At 32.5% G+C, this 8,812-nt stretch overlaps 1 long non-coding RNA gene across 1 annotated transcript; it reads right to left on the bottom strand.

The window, feature by feature from the left end:
* Positions 1–3,118: 3,118 nt before the first annotated feature.
* On the bottom strand, positions 3,119–6,150 carry LOC143232013 (uncharacterized). The gene is made up of 2 exons (XR_013017333.1): positions 5,886–6,150; positions 3,119–4,658 (listed from the first exon to the last, which is right to left on the bottom strand). It is a non-coding gene; the product is annotated as an uncharacterized LOC143232013 (long non-coding RNA).
* Positions 6,151–8,812: the final 2,662 nt, after the last annotated feature.

The following is an 8,812-nucleotide window of genomic DNA, read 5'->3' as shown; positions in this document are numbered from 1 at the left end:
AACAAACATTCTGAATTTAAGTGGTTTTCTACTAAATGAAACTAATTATGGCTAAATTAACTAACACATTCATGATTATTAACTTCAAAATGTAAAATAGAAGTTTAATTATAAACATTATACCATAAAATGTCACTATTATACTGCTTTATTATAAATTGTTAAAGTCTTTCCAATAATGATTACGCATGTTTTGATTTTTAAGAAAGGAAAAAGAAAACGTATAGCCACCTGAAAAGTTGTATGTTTAGTTACCTAGTTATATGTTGTCCTTAAGATACCTGATACTATTGATGAAAGTTGTATGTTCAGTTACCTAGTTATGTGTTGCCCTTAAGATACCTGATACTATTGATGAAAGTTGTATGTTCAGTTACCTAGTTATGTGTTGCCCTTAAGATACCTGATACTATTGATGAAAGTTGTATGTTTAGTTACCTAGTTATGTGTTGCCCTTAAGATACCTGATACTATTGATGAAAGTTGTATGTTTAGTTACCTAGTCATATGTTGTCCTTAAGATATCTGATACTATTGATGAAAGTTGTATGTTTAGTTACCTAGTCATATGTTGCCCTTAAGATATCTGATACTATTGATGAAAGTTGTATGTTTAGTTACCTAGTCATATGTTGCCCTTAAGATACCTGATACTATTGATGAAAGTTGTATGTTTAGTTACCTAGTCATATGTTGCCCTTAAGATACCTGATACTATTGATGAAAGTTGTATGTTTAGTTACCTAGTCATATGTTGTCCTTAAGATACCTGATACTATTGATGAAAGTTGTATGTTTAGTTACCTAGTCATATGTTGCCCTTAAGATACCTGATACTATTGATGAAAGTTGTATGTTTAGTTACCTAGTCATATGTTGCCCTTAAGATATCTGATACTATTGATGAAAGTTGTATGTTTAGTTACCTAGTCATATGTTGCCCTTAAGATATCTGATACTATTGATGAAAGTTGTATGTTTAGTTACCTAGTCATATGTTGCCCTTAAGATACCTGATACTATTGATGAAAGTTGTATGTTTAGTTACCTAGTCATATGTTGCCCTTAAGATACCTGATACTATTGATGAAAGTTGTATGTTTAGTTACCTAGTCATATGTTGTCCTTAAGATACCTGATACTATTGATGAAAGTTGTATGTTTAGTTACCTAGTCATATGTTGCCCTTAAGATACCTGATACTATTGATGAAAGTTGTATGTTTAGTTACCTAGTCATATGTTGCCCTTAAGATATCTGATACTATTGATGAAAGTTGTATGTTTAGTTACCTAGTTATATGTTGTCCTTAAGATACCTGATACTATTGATGAAAGTTGTATGTTCAGTTACCTAGTTATGTGTTGTCCTTAAGATACCTGATACTATTGATGAAAGTTGTATGTTTAGTTACCTAGTCATATGTTGCCCTTAAGATACCTGATACTATTGATGAAAGTTGTATGTTTAGTTATCTAGTTATATGTTGTCCTTAAGATACCTGATACTATTGATGTCTTACTCCAAGACATGTCCTGCAAGATGTCAAGTTTCATTTTTTCAATTAAAAGTTAAGTCTTATTTAGTTTCTCAACTAGCCTTTGACAGGTGTAAATACAAATTTAGAAAGAATGAAGGTAAGATGATAAATAGTTGTAGAATGTGAATGAAGTAATGTTTTATTTTTTCTTTCTTTAATGTTAGTTTATTTTTAGTATTGGTTAAATTGTTTGATATAAAAATATATATTTGTTTATGAAGATTATTTTGCATTGTTATCTTAAGGTATGTGTTTAGAACAAAACTAAACCTTCTAAGCTAGCTGAATCTTGTGTTTGGGATTATAGCAAAAAATTTGCTTGCATTGAGGGTACCATGACAGATGAATCAATACCTTCTAATCATAATAAGTATGGTGATATGTTAGATGTACATAATATTCATTACTCGTTTAATTTTTATTTGAACTATATAGGTATTTTGTTTTGATCAGAAGTTGGAAAAAGTTGTAGATTTTATTACCAAAAAGTTTCTCTCCATAGATGTTTTTTATCATTGTAATATATTAGACATAACCTGAGAATTCTCTGTATTAATACCATAATTATTAATGAATCAGTTTTAACTGTCTAGAGTTTAATAATAGTTGAATGTCTGTTTTGTAGTCAGTTAATCATACATGCATACAATTTGCACATATTCACAAGATGATAGGTTCCAATGCTTCAAATTAAATAAACATTCTTAGATTCTCATCTCCACGTGTAATGTGAGAGTAATAAAACATTGAATACAAAGTAGATAAATATTATCAATATATTATTTTTCTAAGATAGATAGAAATAAAATCTTAAATTTATGGTATAATGTTTATAATTAAACTTCTATTTTACATTTTGAAGTTAATAATCATGAATGTGTTAGTTAATTTAGCCATAATTAGTTTCATTTAGTAGAAAACCACTTAAATTCAGAATGTTTGTTTATTCATATATTTAACAGTGCTTACCACATATTTGCACAATTAATTGATACTTTCTTGCACACAAATACAATAGTTTTCCTTAACCTTTTTTTATGATAACTAGGTGTCTAGGCTTTTTATAATGAAAGAACACCTCATATCTGTTAAAGCATGTCTTGTTAGTTGGCATAACTAAGAATATAGGTACTTGTAGGAATATCGTGAAGTATATATTTTGTATAGGTTGATCTGTAAGTAATTTTGAAAATTTTATATTTAAGGTTGTTCCATGTGTAAGCTTCTTTATAATAGAAGTTATATATGGTTTTAACTATCAGCTTTGAGTTGTACTTATGAGATAAAATTCATGTTTTTTGTTTGTGTGTTGAAATATCCTTAAGTCATTCAATCAAAGTAATTTTTTAGAAATATGTAAAGCATATAAGTGTTTGAGTCATAGTAATTATATGTTTAAAAGTTACACTGTGCACAAAAGAAGCTTCTCTACCACAATAAAAATACAACTGTTCATGAGTAGTTTGTTGATCCTGATTCTAAAAATTGTTGAATATTACTGATCACCTCTAGTTTTTGAGCTATGTTAGGTTTATTCTAAATATTCTTATATATTGTGAAATTAACACTCTCTGATAACTTTATTTATTTATTGAAAATTGCATTTAAGAATGTTCAAAAACAGCATGTAATTATATACTGAAAATACACTTAAGCTATATTTAAAACTTTCATCATGGTATTATTTTTTTATTTCTTTTTACAAAATTCCTGACTGACTTATTGCATCTTTTATGTATGTTGTTAGTTTCATGCTATAAGAATCAAGAGTAATCTTCCATCATCACAGTATTCCACTGTCTTTCTTGATATTACTGTTCTATTATAGACATAACTTAAGGGAAGTGCTCACCAAGATTATTGCTCACTACACCTAGATCATTTGATAAGAAGCTTAATTAAAAGTGTGAGAAGTGTAACTGTAGTGACATCTTGGACCCAGTTTTCCTCTTGCTCTCAGGGATATCATTAATCATCACAACATAGTTTTCATCTCTGTAAATTCCTAAGAAAATTTTAACAACCAGTTTGAGTGATTTCCTAGCAGTAAGTTCTTTCTGACTGAGTAGTGTTTCAAAATCACCATTCATCAGCACTTCCCAAATCTGTGGCCCAACAAAGATACCACCTTTTAGTTTTTACTTCACTAACTTTTTGAAACTTATAAGACAGATGGAGTGATGGAAGAAACATATCTTGATGATTCACTGAAAGTTGGAACTCAACTTTCTGTTTTCCTGGAACGTAATTCTCTCACTGGCCATTCCGTTTTTTTTAAATGAATTTTATGATATCGGCTATCCCAGACAGACAAAAAAGCTACAGTGTTTGGTATACTCACTCTATAGACTTAGCAGTAGTGGATATTTGATTGCTTCAGGTATAAGCTGCATGTTCTACTATGTTCACAGCATTAATAACAGGAACCAATGGCTTAGTGTTCCCATTATGTAAAAGCACAGTTTTCACACTAACTTTAGATGTATTGGTAAAATGTTTTCTTTCTTGAGAGTATATTCAGTACTTGATTCTTCAATTAGTGCATCAACATTTGTACAGAAACACAAAGTATCTTGCATGCTGTAGTGAGAAGCAAGACTTTTATGATAAATTCCATTGCCGTAAATGAAAGTTCCCCATGCTGTTTCAGTATAAAACAAGTCACAGATCTGATCATTTAGCTCATCTTGTGTGATCAGATGAGGCAGTTTATGCTGAGATGCCACAGGGGTAAAATTACTAAATGAAGGAAATAAAGATGATTCATTGTCTTTTTTGCAGTATAATTTCTAGTTCCCACTTTGCTGCTGGATGTGACACAAGAAAATCATCCCCATAAGATACTGGTTTCATCACAGATGCAATCTCTGGATATTTAGTGTATTGTTTAGTTTTGTCTGAATATCCAGAAATATTAATGCAAAAATAACAGTTAGTTGGATGATCTTTGGGCTCACACTGTATCATTGAACTTGTCAATGACACAATTGCTCTTCTTTTATTTAACCACTGTGTGAAGCCAGATTTGGAAACTGTACAACACAAATGTAGCATAAACTGTTTAGGTGATTTTTGGACTTTACTTGAAGTGAAAGCAGCCAGTACATCAAATAATTATCTAAAAAGTATAAAATAATTATGTTTACAGAACTAGTTTAAAATATTTTAAAAACAAAATTTTGATTTTATTTGATTATATCACAGGTATGATGTGAGGAAGATGGACTTTGTTTTGAGTGTGCACAGAGCCAGACAAAGTAACCAACTGAGTGAGTGAGTGAAAAGCAGTTGAGAGAGAGGTGTATCACTCTGCCCATTTTAAGCTCAGTTGAGGGACTCCTCAAATGTTCCTGGGCAGAAAAGGTGAACATGGGAATGAAGCAAAATTGGTGCAAGTCATTATAATTGATCAAGAACAAGTAGCACATATGAACAATATATATGGAGTTTTACACCAATACAATACAGTTACTGTTTGAAGTTATCAAAAATGTATTCACAGTATGAAATATTTATAGCAGTTTTGTGGTACTTAGCCTATATCAGTCCTCTTCATAAAAGGTATATTAATTAATTAATGGATAAGTCTCATTATTCATGTAGTAATTAATTAATGAATAAGTATTATTACTCATGTGGTAAATATCTAATGAACAAGTCTCGTTACTATATATAGTAATTAAGTAATAAGTCTCTACTAAATGTAATAATTAATTAATTAATAAGTATTATTACTTATGTGGTAAATACCTAATGAACAAGTCTCATTACTACATATAGTAATTAAGTAATGAGCAAGTCTCATTACTACATGTAGTAATTAATTGATTAATAAGTCTTCTTACTGCATGCAATAATTAATTACTCAATAATTCTTGTTACTACACGACAGCTAACATACATGTAACTCATTATCAGATTTTGTGAAATCGAATGGGAAAAAACAAAAGTATCTAAAAATGATTTAAAAAAATCCAAGAGCGTTGTTATTCAGCACTTCTTTTGAATAGATAAACAAATGCAGTTATGAAAAAATAACTTAACAGGAATACAATAGCAGATTTAAGGTTGTGTGGGTCCTACATCCCATGTAATTTTACATAGAATAAAATTATCAGTGGGTCCCCATCAATATCATAGGTCCTGAGGTTGAGCCCCCTTTAGATCCTACTTAAATAAGCCACTGCAGGAACATAATCATAAGAGAAGCATTGCAACACATTACAACAGGAACAACATATTGTGTTCAAGAACATACAAGAAATATAAAATTAGTTACAAGGACAATATTTAAACTAGAACTAAAGACAAATTACGTTTCCGTTGTAATCGCAGTTATATTTACCTGATGTTTTATTTCTAGGATTTGAACAGGTGAAACAACTAGCACTTAATCATTATAATTAGAGAAGCTTGCAAACCAACTTCGTAGAAAAGTTATTGTAGTAATTTGTCGCTGGTGAATGAAGGAGACAGAAATAAGTATTAAGACAGCAAAATTATTACAAAAAGAATATAAGGAATAATTAATGCCCGTACTTGTTACTGGTAAAGTTAAAAAAATGAAACTGATAGAAATTAAATAAACGAAAAAAAATGATTTTGATAGCAGTGACATCTATAATAGTAACAAATCGTGTCTGCTAGTTTGTGTGTCTCTGTATGTGTGACCGCCATAGCTCCAAGAGAAAAGAACCTAGAAACTTAAAAATTTTCACCCATACTAAGTGGACCCTGAGAGTATGCAACTTAATATTATTCTTTATCCTTGTGTGTGCGCACATGCGATTTTTTAATGAGGCAAGATAGCGAAAAACCACACAGAAAAGAAATGGTTTCTTATTTCACAATTTCTAAGATATACAAAAACCAGTGTGTTTTAGTAATCCAACAACAGCTTTCACGTCATGTTATTTAGCAATAAAAGTATATAGGGTAAACTTTTATTCTAAAATGAGTTTAGAATACACACACTATCACCCTTATAGCCCGAAAAAAGCCGGGTACTTTTGATAGTTGATATATAACTGAAATAGGCGAAACTTCACAACGTGGCCTGAATCTTGCATAAATAGGAATAAATGTGTCTGAAAGTGTAAAACTATCAGATATATGTTCAAACCATAGCTGACCAATCACATATAAGAATCGACAAAGTAATCTCGCACGCAGGATGAACTTGAGTGCATTGGAACTATCTCATAAGACAGCAGATATATCTTTGTTCAACTTATGTTCTAGAAGGTAACATTTAGGCTTAATGCTAAATTAGCTCGTTTGTTAATCTGTATTTATGATGTTATGTACTGTAACTCAATATACACCACTTGAAACGAGCTATACCTTTTTAGCACATACAGAAAAGCGTATAGTCTGCGACCTAACCTGCAAAGCTAAATGACCATCTTGTGTTACAGAAACTATAGCAAAGAAAATATATATATATATATATATACTGATTACAAAATCAAATCACAAGAGAATGAAACTCCAAGCTAGTGATCCAACTGTATTAAAATATCATAATAACTCAGAGTCTGTTTCTTAATAAACATAACGATTTAATTTGTACACTGAACATTCGACGAGTTAGAAGAGTTTCATTCTAGAAACAAATAGAAATCTCGAAAAACGAAGCACCAGAGGGAACCAAGATACTCAGCTTCTATCCCTTCATTTAATTCAATTATTTCGAACTTTAAGCGAGCAATCTCCAAGATTGCTTGACTTGAAAATTCGTCGTAAGTTAAAATGTGTGAACAGTTTATGTGAAACAGATCACAGAATGTGGCAGTAAGTACGAGGGCTGTTCAAAAAATACGCGGACTGTTTGAATTGCGCGGCTCCAGTTGGTTCCAGGGGAATCCGCTTGGTGTCGCTAGGTTCGCACAGATCAGCTGATTACGACGCCATTTCCCGATTGCAGATATCTTCATTTGTGTATTAGCTACGCGGTTTTAAGTGAAGTGCGAGTTTTTTCGTTGACCTGAAGGAGCAACGACTTGCTGTGAAATTTTGTGTCAAACTTGGAAAATCTGCGACTGAAACTTTTGTTATGCTTAACACGGCTTACGGTGATGTTGCTATGAAGCGTACGGCATGTTTCAAGTGGCATGAACGTTTTAAGGATGGTCGACAGTCCATTGAAGATGATGAGCATCCTGGACGTCCTTCAACGTCAACTGACAAAATCAACATCCTGGTGCAAGCAAATCGACGTCTGACTGTCAGGGAGCTTGCTGAAGAGTGTGGGATATCAGTTGGATCTTGTTACGAGATTTTGACCGAAAAATTGAAGATGCACCACGTTGCTGCGAAATTCAGCCCTCAGAACTCGTGAGTTTTTGGCCAAACACTCGATCACTGTTCTTCCCCCCCTACTCACCTGACCTTGCTCTTTGTGATTTTTTCTTGTTCCCCAAACTCAAAAGACCCTTGAAAAGAAGAAGATTTGAGACGATTCCCGAGATTAAGGCAAATGCGACGAAGGAGCTGGAGGACATTACAAAAGAAGCGTACCAGAACTGTTTCAACAAGTGGAAACACCGTTGGGATGAGTGTGTGCGTTGGGGAGGAGAGTACTTTGAAGGGGTCCCAGACCTGTAACTTCTAAATAAAGTACATTTTGTTTTATGACGTCAGTCCGCGTATTTTTTGAACAGACCTCATATTCCTTTGCAGCGTTAGTACTAAATATCTTTGAAATGATCCATACATCTTTAAAACAAAGAGAGTTCTGAAAAGAGTGATGATGACATTCTTTAATGGCACAGCATGGCCAGATGGTTAAGGCACTCGACTCGTAATCCGAGGGTCGCGGGTTCGAATCCCCGTCATACCAAACATGCTCGCCCTTTCAACCGTGGTGGCGTTATAACGTGACAGTCAATCCCACTATTCGTTGGTAAAAGAGTGGCCCAAGAGTTCGCGGTGGGTAATGATGACTAGTGGCCTCCCCTTCAGTCTTACACTGCTAAATTAGGGACGGCTAGCGCAGATAACCCTTGTGTAGCTTTGCGCGAAATTAAAAACAAAACAAAAAAATTAACTGAAATGTTGCTAAAACATGTCGAGTCGGTATTGAATCAGGTTGAGCAGTTGTTTCTAAACTATCAAACATATTGTTCAGTTGTTGTGGTTTGAGTTTCAATAACTACGTCCAATGGCTTTACGATACAAGTCAGTAACATTCGTTATATCCAATCAGGTTTCAAGTTGAATAGACAAACGGCCTAGAAATAGTTTTTTTTTTTTTTTTGCATTTCACTTATT

Source organism: Tachypleus tridentatus, chromosome 11, assembly GCF_004210375.1.
Source record: "Tachypleus tridentatus isolate NWPU-2018 chromosome 11, ASM421037v1, whole genome shotgun sequence".
Lineage (NCBI taxonomy): Eukaryota > Metazoa > Arthropoda > Merostomata > Xiphosura > Limulidae > Tachypleus > Tachypleus tridentatus.
The sequence above is the reverse complement of the archived record's forward strand: the minus strand, read 5'-3'. Positions and strand labels throughout refer to the sequence as shown.